Source organism: Leuresthes tenuis, unplaced genomic scaffold (assembly GCF_036924035.1).
Source record: "Leuresthes tenuis unplaced genomic scaffold, fLeuTen1.0.hap1 SCAF_2, whole genome shotgun sequence".
Taxonomy (NCBI): Eukaryota; Metazoa; Chordata; class Actinopteri; order Atheriniformes; family Atherinopsidae; genus Leuresthes; species Leuresthes tenuis.
Window position 1 is genome coordinate 12,878,861 of NW_027325356.1, and position 18,639 is coordinate 12,897,499.

General features: G+C 42.8%; 1 protein-coding gene across 4 annotated transcripts in view; it reads left to right on the forward strand.

Moving 5' to 3' along the window:
• Positions 1–18,639, forward strand: part of LOC140301662 (SH2 domain-containing adapter protein F) — an 86,296-nt gene that overhangs the window by 32,056 nt on the left and 35,601 nt on the right. The window lies entirely within an intron of this gene.

Sequence of the window (18,639 nt, forward strand, 5' to 3'; positions counted from 1 at the left end):
AGAGAACATGTTCCGACATCGTGGAGTACTAATCATAGGCAAGAACAGTTTGCCCTTAAATTGAGTGAACGGCTCTGCTCCTCGCCGCCTCTCTCAGCAAGATCCCAAGGAGAAATGAAGATGGCAACTGAGAATAGATTTAGAAATAAGTTTGTCACAGCAGCAGGCGACAAGGTGGTCACAGTGCAAGGCTAAACAAGCTAAATACAAAACATAACAAAGCAAGAAACATTACCAATAGGAGAAAAGAAAAGTATATACAAACATAACATAATGGGAACACAGAAAGATCAAAGAGCTGTATCTACAAATGGTTTGATTTTGAACTTTACGGTTTGTAGAAATGATTGCGCAAATGATCAGTGCAAAGATCTCCTGTCCCTCACTGACTCACACATCTCCACTTTCTGTCTGATTGTTTTGCATGCTTTCTGGATCGGTTTGTTGATTCTGTTGGCATCTCTGGCAGTAATGCTGCTCCCCCAGCAGACCACAGCACAGTAAATGGCACTCGCCACCACAGACTGATAAAAGATCTCCAACATCTGGCTGCAAACATTGAAAAACCTGAGCTTCCTCGGGAAGTACAGTCTGCTCATTCCCTGCTTGTAAACAGCGTCCATGTTGGTCCTCCAGTTCAGTCTTTTGTTCAGGTGCACACCTTGGTAATTGTAGGTGTCCACAAGTTCAACCTCTTCACCCAGGATCTTAACGGGATTAGTCTGAGATTTGTCTCTCCATACATTTATCACCATCTCCTTTTGGTGACATTTAGAAGCAGATGATTCCTGCGGGACCACTCCACAAAGCTGTCCGCCGTCCCTCTCTGATACACCCTACCACTGCATCGGAGAACTTCTGCAGGCGGCATGACTCAGAGTTCCGGAAAGTCCGAGGTGCACAGAGTGAACAGGAATGGAGACAGAACAGGCCCCTGTGGTGCTCCTATGTCACTAACCACCACATCGGAGTATTCTCCAGCCGAACAAACCGTCTCACAGATAGTCAGCAACCTGAGAAACAATGGATACGCTGACACTCGTCAGCTGAGAATGAGCATGCTGCAGCACGTGAATGACATCATCGTCCGCACCCACATGAGGCTGGTAGGCAAATGGAGGAGGGTTCAAGGAGGGTCTCACCTGAGGTTCAAGGTAGGCCAGGACCAGTCTCTCAAAAACCTTCATAAGGTGTGACATAAGGGCAAGTTAGCCATTAGCTTTCTGTTAAAGCACGGAAAAAATGTGGATTATTGCAGTTTTCATGCAGAGGCTTTCTTCAAAACAAGTGTCATTCATCTCCTGCTCATAGTTTGTCATCCTGTCTTGTTGGTAATTTTCAAGGGAAGATTGATCCACATGCATGCATAATGCGTTGGAACTGTTCACCCTAAGTTTTTGGACTGCATACAGTTGGCTGTGGAGGGACTCAGTGGACCTCAGTGGACTGGTGCAGATCACAAAATATACATCACAAGCTGATGTGGTTACCATGAATTTAGCGTTAGGATCATTTGCACCATGAGTTTAAAAAAAAAAAAAGAAGCAAACTAATGCAGCATCAATGGTGGTTGTGAGCAATATATAAGTAAAAAATATGCAATAAGGAGACTTAAGTTAAAGATTGTTTCCAACTGTCACTTGAATTTGCCTTGTCTTCATCTTAAGAGGGAAGGTAAAAGCCAGTGCGTCTGAAATGATTCAGCTGAGTTGGTTTGAACATCTATTAAAGAGTCTCCCCTGTGTGGCTCACTGTCAGGATAAATTACTGACACCTGTAACTGGGAGGGGATCCAAGAGCAGATCCTGTATATCATAGGGTTGGAGAGAGACCTGCAGGACGCATTTGTCAAACTGCAACACTTTCGGTACTCTGGTTAGTGCAAGTTCACGTTATGGAAAAGCTGTAGTTCAAGTCTCCTGTATCCTTCCTAAGCATACCCAGACAGTTTTGTGTGGGTTAATGTTGCCTAGTCCAGGATGAATGGCAAAGGATTAGTCGATGGAAGGATAAATGGATGTATCTATGCATGTATTTCAAAACTAATGTCCCACTTTGTTTAATTCACATGGCTCACTTATTGAAAGTTTAAGGCATGTGCTTGGCTTCTCATTTCCTTGCTGCAGAGAAGCTCCACCCAGTGTGCATATACTATCCTAAAGCAAAATGCAGCAGGCTTTCTCCCCCATTATTGTAAAGATGCCTCCCCTCCTTGGAGCGCCTCCTCATCTTTGACTTGGAAGTCCATTGGGAGTGTTTGCTGTGAATAATACATTAATGCATACAGGTAGCGATTATGCAAACTACTGCAGGCAATCCGTAAAAGTGACTGTGTGTGCGCTTGTGTTAATGTGGGAGACGATGTTTTGTATTTTGAACCCATGTAAATCTCCGTCTATGTTGACACTTCAGAGTGTAACACTGGCCAGCATTCTGCAGTTTCATGTTGTCTAATTGGACTCATTTTTTCTTCTTGAAGCAGTGAAGTTCCATGCAGACAGTCCCAGCATGAGCAGGCTTTGGTAGTCACAGTCTGACCTAGTATTTCCAGCAGCGGCAGTGCGCTGTGAGGATGCCGACGGGGGCCGGTGGGGGTGAGTTTCAGACAGAGGAGGGGATTTTATGTACAGCCACCGCAGCACTTTTCCAAACTCTTGCGGCTTGCCTTTTGTTCTCCATCTCTCATTCTCTCTTCCCCCCTGCTCTCTGGGGACTTTTGTTATCACCCCCCCTGTATTTATCAAAATTTCTCTGCAGTCCCTGCAAGGCTCCATTTTCTTTCCATCTCCGCCAGCCCCGCAGAGCTTCTCAAAGGAAACGTCTCAAACAGAGCGGTTTGGGTCCTGGTTAGAGACGGGGGTCCATGACATCAGGTAGGCTGTCTGTCTGCTGCCTGGTTTGATTGCAAGAGCTGTGCGCAGGCGTGTGACAGCAGTGGCCGTGTCTGTGAAGTAAGCCTGTGAATGAAGACGGAAGCCCCCTGCTTCCCTCCCACTCAGGCTCTCCATATCCTGACAAAGGAAAGCCACTCACAGGGTCAGACGGTGACAGACACTTGTGACAATTGCACTCCATTCATTCTCCTCTGGGTTTCTTCCCTCTTTTCACTCTGCGCCGCTCTCTTCCCTCTCCCATTTAGCCTCTGTTTTCGGAGGAAGATTACATAAGAGCTGGGCTGCTTTTCCTCCTGGCTAAACGAGGGAGTTTAATTGAAAAGGAGATCCGGAATGAAAACTCCCATTCCTTTTCAGGCCTCTGTTCTGTGAAAGCACGGAAATGTACCAGGGGAAAGAAGACGACATGTTACATGGGAGTCGGTGAAAGAAATGGGTCATGTTCTTAAAACAAAATGAAAGAGAAAAGGTCTGACATCCCAGCCATATCCGCACTACCTATAATGATCCTAAAGTCTTTTTTTTTTTGTTATACTTGAGTCTAACAAACTGATCACATAAAGCTTATTTTTTGTCTTGAGGAAAGCTACGACGTCTCTGCAATAAAATACAACAGAAAACTCTCTAGTGTACAGAATAATATTAAAGCTGTATTGTTCCACTGTTTTTTCTAATGAAATCATATTGCATTAAACCCTCTGGGATGTGGGCTGAGAATTATGTGATTGTGCAGCACATCTATGTACAACTGCGGCTTGTCTCACAGTAATAGATGGGCGGTAAATGTGAGGTTTCTTTCTCTCCTGGTTGCGGTTGCAATGTTTGAAACTAAACTAAAGCTTGCTCCTTTATTAACTTCAGACAAACTCCAGTTTTAATAGTGTCGTTCAAATTTAATCTTCAAAAAAGGCCGCAACTTCTGTGAGGTCGCCACTGATTATTCAGCATTATAAACACCAGCAGGTTCGTTACTGTGAATACATTTGAATTTAAAATAAGGTTATGCTGACAGAGGGCTTGTGTGTTTTCTCTCCTTCTCGTACAAAGAGACAAAACATCTGTATCCCCACCTGTTTCTCCTCTGAGAATGCCAACCTGTTTGTCTGAGGCTTCTTGTCCTTAAAATCCCACTCCCTGTTGTTGAGCCCCAGTGCCCTGATACCTCCGTCAGCATACTGATGGTGTTGACTAATGGGACTGTCTGTCCACAGTCAGAGGTGGGACTGGGTAAGCCGATGGTTATCAGTGTTTTTTTTTTTTTAAGAGAGCCATTGCAAAGGCTGCAGATGTACTAAATCTTGCAGATCCCGGGAGACCTGAGTAAGTCTAAACTGATGATTGTGTACTGCTGCCCACACAGCAGACCTTTCAATCTACAAGCTACTCACATGATCTCTTTAGCTGATCATTTATTCAGCATAAATGTAGCCCTTACAAGGTTAAGAGCTGGAGAGTCACAAGGGCTGTGTATTTAATTGGCTTTGATCTCGGATGATGCATTATTAAGATAACTTAAACGAGCTAAGGCAGGCCTTGGAAAGTGTTGAATCAGGAGATGAGCTTGCAAAGAGGGAACACATGACTGCTTGCAGTTGCTGATTTTTTTTTTTTTAGGCTGTGCACATGGAAGGTAGGAGAGTGTGTTGCACTCTGAAACAGTTGTGTGTCTGGAGGCATTTTCCCCTTATTTATTTATAAAGTGATCTTTGCCTGTGCTTCAGAATGGTTCTCCTCAAATTAATACTCAATTAAAGCCTACTGTTTCAAAAGCACACACTGAATACGATGTGGGTCCCACCAATGATTTATCCTCACTTCAGAGCAGGTTTTCAGATATTCTTAAGTTCAAACTGGCCTTTCAGATGCAGGGTCTGTGTGCTGATGAGAAAAAGACTCAACTTTTTAAAGTTTTTAGTAGCTTGGACTCATTGACATGTTGTAGATGTTTTCCATCTGGGCTAATCTGTATTGATAAAGTATTCTCTGTCTGAATGTTTATCTGTAAGAACATTTTCTTTTCTTAGCTTTCCCAGTTTCACTGTCCATATGGCAAAGTTACCTTACTGTTAAGTTTGAATCAGTCTTTATTGCCTGAGGCCTTTTTTCTAAATAAAGCCTGCATTTTCTCTATGATGCACGTGTACATGCTTTATAATGTATGATGATACTGTAAATGGATAACACAGTTTAGTGCTGCAGAGACGGTCATAATATTGAAGTCGCAGCAGCAGTCCAGCTATTTTTGGAGCACTCAGTCTGTTTTACAGCTCAGCTTTCTTATATTAAAACAAATGATAGACGGCAACAAATCCATCCATCTACTCCAACCCATTAGGACCGGATGCAACATGAGCTCACCTGTCCGCATTCTAGAGGGCCTCAGGTATTAATGTGTTAAGTGCTTTGACATTTTCCCATAGAAAGTGTTCCACAGTGTATTTTTAGAAACGGGCCCTTTAGATATTCTGTTATGAACCAAAATTGACACAGAAAATGAAAAATATGTTTTCTTACTACTTATTGTGTGGTGCATATCGAGCTGTTTAAATGGCCACATGCACGCTACCACAGGTTAACTGATTGTTGTTTTCATATTATTATCGTATAAGATAATTAAGACTTTTAGATTTTGATGAAGAATTTGTTCCCCAGAGAAACCAATTTTTTCTGTAAACATTTTCAGTTTTGTAGCCAAATGGTTGGTGACATTTCTATTGATAATGTAAAAAGAATTCCCATATTTTTCTATTTCTTTAATCAGATGGCTAAACATGTCAGAAATTATGGAAGCAGCTCATGAAGACTACAAGTAAACTTATTTCCACTTAAAGCATTTCTAGACTGTCGCTCTGCTCTAATAAAATCCTGCGTTTGTAGCAACAGAGTCGGACAAAGTCACCATTCAAGTAAAAAAACCGCATGTAAAAAAAAACGCTGGTTAATGTAATAAAAATGCAGTCCTGAGGTTGACTGGGCTGAAGATAACCCAGCTAGTCCACATTGACTTTTTACGTGTTCGTTCCCGCCTTATACATGAATAATGTTAACCACAATTGACATCAATCAACATTTATTTATATAGCACCTTACAACAACCAGACGTGTTCAGAGTGAGAGGGATCACTGTTTGTACTTTGCAAGACATATTACTACCACCAAAGAATCCGTCTTACAATGACAACTCCTACAGAGGTTAGCTCATATGCTGATATAACATCCGTTATATCTGAGCTGGAGGGTATAGCTTCATTAAAAGAAAAGAAAGGAGCAACACTGAAGACTTCTCTTGGCTAAAATTATTTATTTGTCCTTCGAACAGGTCTTGTTAGAGTTTGATTTATCAACTAGCCCCTCTGGTTGTATACAGAGGTACACAGATGGTTCATCCAATCACCTGCCAAGCATTTCGTGAAAGTGCCAGCCCTTTTCAAACGCTTCACATGGACAACTTCCCAGTTCTCTGTGAGAAACCATCTGGCATGTAAGGTTATGAACTTCTAAAGTAAGGGTTTCTGTCGCTTTTCCCCTCTCCCTCAGTGAAGCTGTGCCTGTTCAACTTTGGTTTCTTAGTTCCGTTTCAAACAGCAGAGCCAGACTTTTCGCTTAAAATTCCCTGAGTTCTTGCTTTCACTCAACGTTTGACAGAAGAAGCTTCCACTGTAGCCAAAGACGACTTGGTTACGTAAAATGACAGATGCAGCTAGCTGTCTCATCACTGTGAACCCAGCGGTGTCTGAAGGTTGTCTGACCCATTTTTAATACCACAACAGGGATACTCTGAGATCTTTATAGCTTGCATTAAAACAACTGAGCTAAAATGTTTAGGACAAGCATTTTAGGCTTATGTTGAATTCTTTTTTTTTCATCTCAGACCTTTGCGTGACAAGTGATTGAGTTTGATAACATCATGATGGATAACATTTTTGGCTGGCGTGCACTTTAGTGATTCACATCCAGTGAAGCGTAGCACAGACAAGCCAATATTACGGTAGGATATAATTGAGCGTTTAGAACAGGCATTTTGCTCAGTGAAATATTGCTGCAATGCCTGTGTTAGTATGATGTTTTTTCACATTACCGCGCTGAGCTAGTTGTCTAGATTTGCCAGAACTTGTAGAAAATAAATAGTTTACTGGACACCACCTGTTTTTGTGGCCTCTGTCCCTCACTTTGCTAAAGGGCCATGAAAACAGTACCACGAGTATCAGGCTTTTTGCATTGCCTTTGATGGCAACTTCAACATGTGGAGAAATCCCAAAGCTTGGTTCGTGGCTTTGGTTGCTAAGCTGCGTCTAGATAATTGCTGTTTAAAGGAAGGGTTTAACAAAAAGTCAATGGTCTTCTCGAACAGGGTCTCTCCTACCTGCACTCATTCCATTCCCTAGGTGCACTTATTCAGACTCGTCTGCAGTTTGTCGCTGGTACTGCAGAGAAATGTTGTCACTTCCAGCCCATTTCAGTTACCCTCAGTGCTTCAGACCTTCCTAGTCCGCCTCATACTGGCCCTATTTCTTGAGCAGTTGTTCTGCAATTATGCCAGCTGACAGACCCTGAAGTCTGACTACCACTTTAGATCCCAATAACACGTGCCTCTTTCAGTCAAGACACAATTAACTGAAATGTCCCCAATTTTCAAGTGTAGCAGAGGTATTTCAATTTGCCCATGCTACGAATAATAGAATGCTAAACAAATGGAGGAAGCGAAATGAGATTGTTCTGCTCTCTTGAACCTCAGTTCATGCACAATTGGATGATTGGCTGTGACAGCTAATGGCAATACAAAGAATTAAAGGCATTAACATCATCAGGGTGAGAGCAGGTGTAATTGAGACATGGCATGTGGCCAGCAAACTGACCGAAAGCCGTGTTTAAACGTCAGGAAAATGAGAGATGGAGCAGGCTCGGTCAATGCTAATTTTGTGAATCTGGTAACTGTTAGACCTAAGATGGATGTGTTGTGTTTCCTGCTATTTTAGAGGGCTGCAAAGAAAATTTATTTTCTGTTTCATTTCGCTCAACCTGAGATGAGAAAGAGCACGATGCAGGTGCAAAGCAGACAAAGAAACCTATCTTGTTCTCCTCTCCTTTGGCTTTTTACCATACTTGGCCAAACATTTGGCTTATAACATTTTTTTTCGAGGATAACTACTTGACTTTTATCTTCAGCTCTGTTAAAGGTGGCGAAATTTCGGTAGCCAGTCTGCCCCCGTGACCTTCGGGTCATTTGGAAATAATGTTAGATGGCTGAGCAACACTGGAACAAGACTCAGCGCTGGGTGCTGAGCAGCATACTGCTGGTTAGGTGGCTAACAGGCCTCCATCACTGTCACAGGAATGACAGCAAAAGTGAGAGCAGCTGCCCCAACCCATTACTGCTCTCAACAGTGCTGGGAATGCTCAGAGTTACGCACACACCCACACACACACACACACACACTTGTCATTCTCTGACACATTTAGCTGTCTGGCTTTTGTTCTAATGGAAGAATGGGCTTGGCTTTTAAAAGTGGTCAATTAAGCACAATTGAGGAAGGGAAGGAAATCTGCATGTTACTTAATGAATGTCAGGAGACAAGTAATTATGACGTCTGTAGAATGTGATTCTGGCATGAAAATGAGCTTATCCGGACTGATGCATTAGTGAGGATAGCGATTTATGAGATGTGGATGTATTTCTCTTTAGCATGTACCAATCTATGGAGCATGTTATGAATATAAATGGACTAATTTGCGGTCTTTGTTACAGCAGAGGAGGATGATAATTACTGGGCACCTTTCGAGCGGAAGGTCACAGCCTCGACCGCTGCAAGCATTGACTCTCTTTTCATCAGACATCGTATTATACTTGTTTGATGAATACTAACAATGATGCTAACAACGCTGAATTTCTGTAAAGTCAAACAGCATCTACTCTGTAGTTTTTAAATCCGTCTTGCGCACCATTGTCCTGGGTTTTCTGAATTCAAAGAACAGCATTTTATAGTTGATATAGATGTGTATTTGACAGAGAGAACTGCAGCATTTGACTGTGTTTTGACAAGACGCATCTGTGCTAGTCGTACCGTTGACATATTAAAAAACAATTTCCCAGCTTGAAAAGTGTTTTAAATCAACAAAGCCAACACTGACTTGGGGTCATCTATTCAGGACATTCTTAGATCTCTTTCATTTTCAACTATTTACTGATCAAGACTCTTTCTTTGCAGTAGTCTTTGACAACCATCCACTAAATGTTTCAGTTTTAATGGTATGTGTGGGACCTTTGCAGCCCAGTCGCACTGCCTTTTTCGCTCTCTGAGACTGCTTTTGTTCTTTCCTTGGCTCAAAGAGCTCCAGATTTAGCAGGTGGAACCAATGCCTCCAGGTAATACAGCTCAAGGTCGCAATGATCCTCCGCCACACTGATATCAACTTCAGAAGGGCCTGGGAGGGCAGAAAACTCTAGGAGCTGCTGTTTCACACATTTATTTCACACATTTCCTGACTTAATGGTCCCGCTAACTGAGGACCGAGCTCACGGAGATGACACTAACAAAGTTTTAGCTGAATGACCTCAGTTGTGTGTGCTCCTTTACAGCTGTCGTTACTCTCCTGCTGGGGATTAGTTTCACTTCTAGATCACTGGAAGATAGAGATGAATGTTGTTCCACTTAGCTAGAAGTCATCTTTGTCCTCTTGCCAGCCACCATCATTGTAAACACAGCAGCGCTTTGCCAAAGTACTTCCACAGATGGCTCAATGAAGCACTCTGCCTTGTTGTTCCTGTTTATTCAGCACTGCTCATCCCCATAATGAAATAGCTTCATTACAGCAATTTGCACTCATTCAGCATTCTGGGAGAGCATGCAGATGTCTCAAGTTGCACCGGTAAGCGTTGAGAAAATGAACTGGTCCCACTTTAAGAAAAATGACACAGAACTTCATGTAATGTCTTTAGAAAATGAGGTGTTTGTGTAACTAGTGTTCGACATCAACACACAGGCGCCATTACACACGAGCCTTTCCAATCCTTCTATCAAAGACACAGCCACACAACCTCAATTTTTTAAAAAACAGCCCCGATCAAAAGAGCCAAAGAACAGATGCGTCTCATCCAAAATAGAACTGAAGATAGTTACAACCAATTCACAGTGCTAACAACCCAAACCCCCGTGACGAAATCCAGATACCAGCAGCAGCAGACAGTGCTGTGGATTCATCCAAAAACATCCAAAAGCAGCCGCAGTGAGGGAAAAACAGATTTAGGAGGTATAAGAGCATTTATGTGCTTCAAAGGCAATTGCAAGCTCAATTTCCTTCCTCTGCACTGATAAAAGAAGCTATTCTACATGAAAGAATACCATAGCATGTATGTTTGATTTCATCCGGAGACACTCCACACCTAGATTTGTGTCAAACTCAGGTTCTGCGTTTAGTCGGTGACGAAGCCTGTGAAGAGCTGACATTCATGCGGCGTCTTCTTTAAAATGTTTTCTTCACTCTTCATGTCACGTTGTCCCAGCCGTGCTGGAGTGTCTGATAAGTGATGAAGTCTGCATGAGAACAGTCTGTGGGGAATCTGCATTTGGGAGACATTCATCAACATGAGATCTCACCAGAAGGGAATGCGTGTGCATCTTCAAGCAGGGACTGATGGATTCCTGAAGATTAGGAATTAACATGAAATTCTTGATCACTCAAATCATCTCTGAGGTTTGCTTTTTTTGTTTTTGTTAAAAACTGATTAAAGTCAGCAGTTAAAGCCCTTTTTGTTTAGCATTTTAGAAGCTGGATGACAGAGAATGAACGTATACACGAGCTGACATGAAAGGCTTTTTCTGTTTGCTTTTCATTTAAATCAAATCAAATCTGATAGATTCAGACTGAAGCGTTTGCAAATGCCTCAGTAATACACCTGCTGCACATTAATTTAATAAGATACACTTTGTGCATATTGTAGATTGTCACATCTGCTTGTGCTGTGCAATGATGTGGTTGTAATTGATAGGCTTATTAACTTATGCGTTCACTTTCCTTCCTGCTTTACAGCAGCTGTGTTGATTTTCAGCCTGATAGACATGTAAATACTTTGTCTGATTCTGATGCAAACTGCACTCTTTGTACCCGAACGCACCCATATCCAGAGTCCAAAAACTTGGGTTGATTTGGAGAGTTGAAAACCAACGTCATAGTACCGCTCAGGGGGATCTTCATTGTGGGGGTAAGCTCAGCCGGACAGGCAACTGATACTCTGGAAGCGTTTTAGTGTTTTTATGAAGAAGCAACTCATTTTAACCAGTAGTCTGGGACTTGAGTGAGTGAGAAGCAGGATTTCCTTTTCGGTCAAACTCTCCAGGCAGTGCCACTCCAGCTTGAGCGTGCGAGTCCTCTACCAAGACGGTTTTAACTTTGGAAGTTAAGTTTTGGCACAATCTCTGGATTTCTTTCGGCCCAGTCTCACTCGACGCTTCAGTCCTCTCTTTTCATCTCACGTCCTAATTTTTTTTTCTCTGTTCTGACTTTCTGCATTACAACACAACGCGTTGTAACCATATTATGTTGTAGATCTTTAAAGTGTTTTGATTTTCAACAGATGGTGTCCACCACATTCAAACAGATTCATATTTGCCCGGGAACATCATGATTATTAGTATTCAGTCCTTGCTTGAATTCCCCTCAGATTCTGAAAAGTAATTTTCCTCCTTCTCAGAGGTCATTTGCGAAGCCCGTTGTGTAAAAGATAAAGCTTCACGTGTTTCTCTCAGTTTCCTGTCCTTTATGAATAGACAGGAAATTGAAAGCAGTAATTCTTGATAAGGCAGCACACCTTTCAGAGATGGATTTTTCCATGACATTTCAGAATCGTTTGCTTTGCTTCTTTTGCTCCATCACATTCCCCTTCCCTCGTAACCATGTGGGTGGTGCACACTTGTTTTTTGAATTTGTGTTTGAAAGTGCTCCATTTCTCGCCGGAGAGCGCAGCGCATCGGACTGCTTTACATCATCAGAGGATCAGGATGGTCTTTGATCCCGGGGGTGCAGTGCAGAGGGTGTCTGCCTGTTAATTGCTCACCGCTGGAGAAACTGCTGGGCTCAGTGACAGAATCCACGGTAGTAATGGAAAAGATGCGAGTCAAAAGATTGGGGTGATGTCTGTTCATCATTTCTGTACTACGACCCCACTTATAATGTTTGTGATGTTTGGCTGAAAATAAATAGATTAGAATAAAAAGATTTTTTACTGAAATAAATAGGTCAGCTAACAGATATTGTGACGTTTTTTTTTTTAGCTCCAATGCTTCAACATCCTAAAATGTGCTTTCACACTGGCAAAGATCCTTGTTTGGGACCCTCATTGGTTTAGCAAGTGCTTCTCTGACATTATCAATCAGTCTCATTCATACATGCCAGAATGGCACCAGGTCAGATGGACACGGATAAGAGATCATGTGCTAAGTGAGACTGAAGGTGACACTGATATTGATGAGAGATGCTTTAGAGCAAAAGACACTGACCATAAGGCTGATAACCGTTCTCTCTGTGGCGAGAAATATGATTACTATCAGACGTCTGCTGTCTAACTGCTAAGAATTTGTCATACTGCACATTTAATCAGTATCAGTCAACTGGGAGATTAACAGTGCAAGAATGAATGACTGCATGGAAAGAAGATAACTTCCCTTGAAGAAGCCGTTTTTGTGCTCAAGAGCTCATTTGTATGCATTACAAACAAACAAGACAACTGATATTCACTGTGCTACAAACACCAGGATGTAACCATGCAATGCAGGTTGAAGACAACATCAGCTGTTCGTTCTTTCTGCCTTCCTCATGCCGTTTTCAGTTCGGATTAAAACACAGTTGTCAGGTTTTTATCGCCCGAATTGACCAGCTACGTCAAACGAATTCTGGTTGGTGCTTGGCTTAATGTACTTTACCCAACCACTTAACCACAGCAAGTGGAAGTGGATGACATTTGCAATTACTACTTTTCACACATCTAACTTTCTACAGCGAGGTGGATCACAGAAAGCCTCTCAAACGCATCGTTGTGATGTTAAACAGACAGATTGTCCATTTCAGAGAAAATATGTAAGATATTGTCAACAAAATCAAAGATTGGACACATGTGAACACACCCTTGATTGCTTTGGAAGAATTTTTTTTGGGAGATTTAAAGCCTCCTCCATATAGAGTTTTTTTTTTTTTTCCCCAATTTTTGTCATCGAGTAAAAACTGGGCTTTAGTTGTGCTTGCTCCCATATGTTTAGCATTTGGGTCCAACACAAAGCCTTGTGCATGATGGGCCTAGGGCCTTTACCAATGTGGCAGATGGTGGATTATCCAAACAAGTGGACAAATTACCTTGGGTTCCCCTCTGCGCCTGGCCACTGTTTAGAGTAGCAGAGGGCCCAGCGACCAGGCCTGCCAACAGTGGGTCAGCTGGCTCTGAGTGCTGCCCACACACTGCTCTGCCTCACTTCCAGGCATCTTCATCTTCCCGCCTTTCCCTTTCTTTTCCCATTTTTCACTGTCAGCTCTGACTCATTCTTCTTCCTCTTGGCAAGATCTCAGTCAGCACCAACATATTTAGTTTCAGCACAATCCCTCTTCTTGGTTCTGGTAGAAATGGTTCATGATTCAAAGTGAAGCTCTTCTGCAGATGGGGTTTCTTTTTGAGTGATTTCATTTTGCTCTGCTGCTTTCTAAAGGAAGGAGTGTAATTATGATGAGAGGTCCAACAAATGGCTGTTCGGTTGCACTCTATTGTAGGTAAAACAATAAAAAAACAAGCGAGGCATTAATTCTGCTGGGCCTCATTTATAGCGGAGAGGCACACAAGCTAATCTCATTTACCTCGAACAGTTCTAAGAAGTCATATGTCACCTTCCATAAAATGTCTAGGACATCTAATCTACCAGTGCCATACAGTAGGCTTGATGGTGATGAATTATGCTTTTAGGATGTGAATCTTAAGTCTTAATGGTGATCAAATGCCTCTTTCTTAATTGAATTGTCCTGCAGGCATCCATGTTAGTGTATCAGGACTGGAGCCAGGGGAGGCTTCAAGACTCTCTGTGTCCTGTACAGATAGACCCTGAACAGCTAACGAACATTATTAATGAAGCCTACTAATGCAAGCAGACGGCATTTCAAATGGTACCATTTCAAGGGAGCTAAACCGCCATGATAGAATAAAATGTCTCATCTGCGACAGCCACATCATCTGTCGCATCCGTTCGTGTTTTTATGCATGAGTTCTTGGAGTCGTCAGTATTTTTTTTTGGCGCTCCTCTTCTGTCCTATCAGGACTCGGATCGAGAGCCGGGCTCCCCCGTTTCGCGGGCTGCCAGTGGAAAGGTCATTCAGCCAGCAGAGAATGTGTTTGCTGCTGCCACATCATCCGTCGTGTGTCCACAAGAATTTGCGCAACAGCAGTGGAAAATGTCAGTACACAGGGTGCATGATGATAAGACACTTCCGACATTATTTTAGTCTATCTTCTCAGAATTGAGCACGGGGAGTGGTGAATCATGTTTTTTCTTGTGGAATGATCGCACAGTGAGCACAGAAGCAGGCCGATAATGTTACTCTTATGCCCTGTGTTTTTTTTTTTTTTTGGCTGTAATGTGGAAAGGAAAGACTGACAAACTCTGGAGAATCTGAGCCAGAAGAAGTTGGCCCCTCCTGTTCCTGACAGGATTCTGGTTGCTTCCTATGTCTCAGCAGGAAGTGCAAGAAGTCAGACTTCTTAGTCTTTCATCTCCACACCCACAGGACGGGAGCCTCTGTCTCCCCATATGTTTAGTAGGCAGTCTCATACACTGCTCAAAGATTCTGCCTCCATGTTTGACTCTATGCCTGCGTCCAAATGCCCGCTTCACACTCCCAACACACGTACACATTAATAGCCGAGTAGACACACAGTAGAGTTTCCAAACTCTGCATAAATCAAGTCTCTCACTCTCTAACAAGTCGTCGGAGATCGCTTCCCCCGTTTCTTCATCTGCCTGATATCCCGTCAGCCCCTCAGAGACTCCTACTCAACAAAAGTATGTTTTATTCATTGGAGAAAACAGAGACGCCGAGTTAGAATTACACTTGTCAGAGGTTAACAGCACAACTGTGCATAGCGGAGAGATTAAGGCTGCTCGACATTCAGCCACCTCACAAGTGTGGAATCCGGTGTGTGCGTGCTCCCAGAAGAGAGCGCATGAGCAACAGTCGGGAGGGAGGCAGCAGGTGCAAGAATGTGTTAGCAGCTCTGAGCGGGATGGGTCTTGTCAGCCCACCCTTGGCACACTGTCGGGAGGTGGGGGAGGGTATATTATTGTCTCGGCGTGACATGTCCGTGGGTGTGCGTGTGGTTGTCAGCCACTGGTAATGTGCCTTGTGTACTACTGTACATGCATTTGTGCAAGTCATCTGCGCCCTTCGATGCACTCGTGTAACTACAGATCTCATATTTGTGTGTCGACTGGCTGACTTTTCTTTATTATGGACTTGTGTTCCACTCATCTGGAGGAAAGTTGGAGTCGAGCAGCTCTCTACTGGCTCTCTGAGCAGCTGTATACCAGGATAAGTGCAGATATGCAGCCTCGTGAGGCCCCGACGTGGTATTTTAGACCACGGTAATGGATGGTTTTGCCCTCCAAGGTGGAGTTTTTCAGTGTTTGTGCGTATGAATGATTATTGTGGAAAACGGGGCAGTGTGGTATTTCTTTTACACAGCATGACGTGTCTAGGAAGACGGTCTAAGTCAACACTGGCATTCCTTTACAAAACATGTTTGGCAGCTGTTCTTAACCCTGTGATAACACGCTCCCTGCCCCAGTCACAGAATTGGCTTCATCCATCAGCGGTCGGGCCCTTTGTTTTGTTTTTTTTTTCGCTTGCGTCGACATTTCGGGAAAGGGGTTTTGGCGACGTAGTATACATTCCTGCTGAGGCTGAAGAAGGCAGCCAAACCTCATGGAGGATGATTACACTCCTGAGGGAAACGGTGGATGCAGTGGTAGCCGGGCTAACCTTTACTGCATGTTTACCTCCTGCAATGGCTTCCTTACCTCCTTTAAACCCTATTCAAAAAAATGTAACCGTTCCTGTAATTTGATCACTCTCATAAGAAGGTTTTCCTTTTTTGGTTTTCCTTTAAAAGTCATAAAAGATCACATTTCCTTCATTTGGCACCTGCGTAGTCATGAGTTGGTATCAGTTAGACAAACAGCTCCTTTGTTTAGTCACCTCAACCTCTGTTGCTCAGTCAGTGGTATGAGGCATACCTTGGCAGTCTTATCAACCCCTTTTTCCACAATGGCAGCAGCACGTTACTGGATCTGGGATCTGGGAAGTGTATGAGGCAAGAATTACTCACTCAGCATCATCCAGTTTTTAATTGGTATGAGTGTTTTTTACGGGATTGCCATTGACTTTTAACTGCAGGGTACAAAGATACTCTATGGGGAAACTTGCTGTGCAGCTTCCAGTCAGATGTTAATAACTGCTCTACAATAGTGACACTGCCTTTCCCAAAACACTGCACTGGCAGAGCTCAGCCGCAAAGCCGTAGTTTCATTAGTGGTGTTTTTTTTGAGACTTGGACTATAAAAATCCGTGGCATGCTGACGGATGTTTGGCAGAAGTTCCTGAGCGACTGGTGGTGCTTTTGTTGCCGCTGGCGAAACTGGCGAAGAAGCCCACGTGGCACGATGCAGCCACATGTCTGGGGTCCAGCCAGCAGACAGGCATCATAAAACTCAGGCATGGGGCCTTGCTCAGCAGACACCGACACAGTATTATTACAGAATACTGCTATGAGCTTTTAATGAAGATAAGTAATGCAATAAAGTCTTTTTAATTTTTTATGACAGTTTTATGTTTTTATACCATCTGTACTTTGATTAGGCCCATGATTGTTATTCTTTTTAGTCGTTTTAATGATACGAGATTCAGAGCATCATAAATCCAGTGGCTTATCATCAGCAAGACCACTTTACCATTAATGATATTTTTCTTAAGACTAGTGTAAGATAAGTCGCATTGATTTCAACATTAAACCGCACAAGTAAGTCATGCAAGAACAACACCAAAAGAATAAAATACAACTGAAATTAGACTTCTGTTTCAGATGGATCATGGAGATCCACCCTTCAAAATTAGGTATGCTGATGCCTGAGACTTCTTCATTACAAGCCACTATTGGAACTGCAGCACTTCAACCTGAGGTCACAGAGGCATAAGCCAGTAATCTTTAACACTAATGCCCACACATCATCAATCACAGGCCCATAAAGCAGTCTCACTCCTGCAGTTTATGAACTACTGTGTAATCTAAGGGTGGTGGCATATGCTAATTAGTTTGTGATGGAGCTAACTCAGTCAAGGTTTACATTAGAACTTTGTCTTTTTTTTTTTTACCTTCGGTGTGCAGTTTCCTCTTATTGTTCTGCTGTTTTTGCTGTTTGTTTGAGTCATTAAACGTAATGCTATAGCTTCACTCGGGACCTTTCCTAAATGAGTGTGATCACAGCGTATTCGTAGATCTGAATTAAGAAGCTGATTTGTCTCGACACTCGACTAATGTTTGAGCGTGGTCACATGCTAATGTGATGCATATTGTTGGCAGGAAGTGTGTTTGTTCTCTTCTTCATAGCAAGAAGTGCTTGTTGGCTTTATTGACTTAGTTTCTGTATTTCATCTGACTTCATATCACTGTTAACACCTTACATTAAAGTGGATTACCCACACAAACAGCCTCAGTTGCCCAAACAACATAAACGGAGGGCAGTGCTATAATGCATTCTTATCCTTTCAGTGGAAGTGACATCCCCCGGGCTCTTTTTTTCCTGTCCTCCTTTCTTGTGTTTGCAGTTGTATTGTCTTGTTTACTCCTCAGGGGCAGGTACTCAGCGGTATTGATGTGTTAGCTCTCCTCATGAATTTCAAAGCCATTTGATTAATAGTGAGCCGCGTGAAAGCTGATGAAATTTTAAAAACCCATCCCATGGAAAATGTATGCATCATCCCCATGCAGTGTTGTCAAATATTGACTTAAATACCAGCAAGGGATCTCGAATTTTGATTTTGATGTATTGTGACATATCAATCAAGTACCTTATGGGAAAAATTAAATGTCATGACTAAAACAATGTTGTAAAATCATGCAACTGACAGACGAGGTTTAATAAAACCATGAATTCAATATGTGACTGTCGCATGGCTGCTGGCATGTCTATGGCAGTTTATAGCTGATGAACGTTTCACACATGAGGATAAACGGGCAAGAATTCCTTGAAAAACAATGTGAAATGTGTATTGCTTCCCTGTGTGATGATGTTTTTTAAGAAAGCGGAAAAATCTCACGGCGCACGTGTCAGGTGTTCACACGAGTTCATTTCAGGTTTCAGTGCTTCTCGCAGTCAATCAGGATCGTTTTTGCATCTTTGTGTATCTGATAAGCCGGTGGGGCATTTGCAGAGACCAAATGCCCTCTTGTTGCATGTCTCCTGTGTCCTCTGAGACCATCTGTTGTGCTTCCGCTCTGGTCGTTCTTCCAGTGTCTGCTGTGTTTGGGCCGGTCGGCACTCAGCGGCACATGCACCGGAGCTCGGTTAGCATATTTACGCCAACCAGTCGGCATGTGGGTAAAACGGAAAAAAAAAAGAAAACATATGAGGACTCGGGAGCGCATCTCGGCCCTAAAGTAGGGATTTCATCATTAGATGAATGTGGTTTGGTCGTATACACAAAATGAATTGCACATATT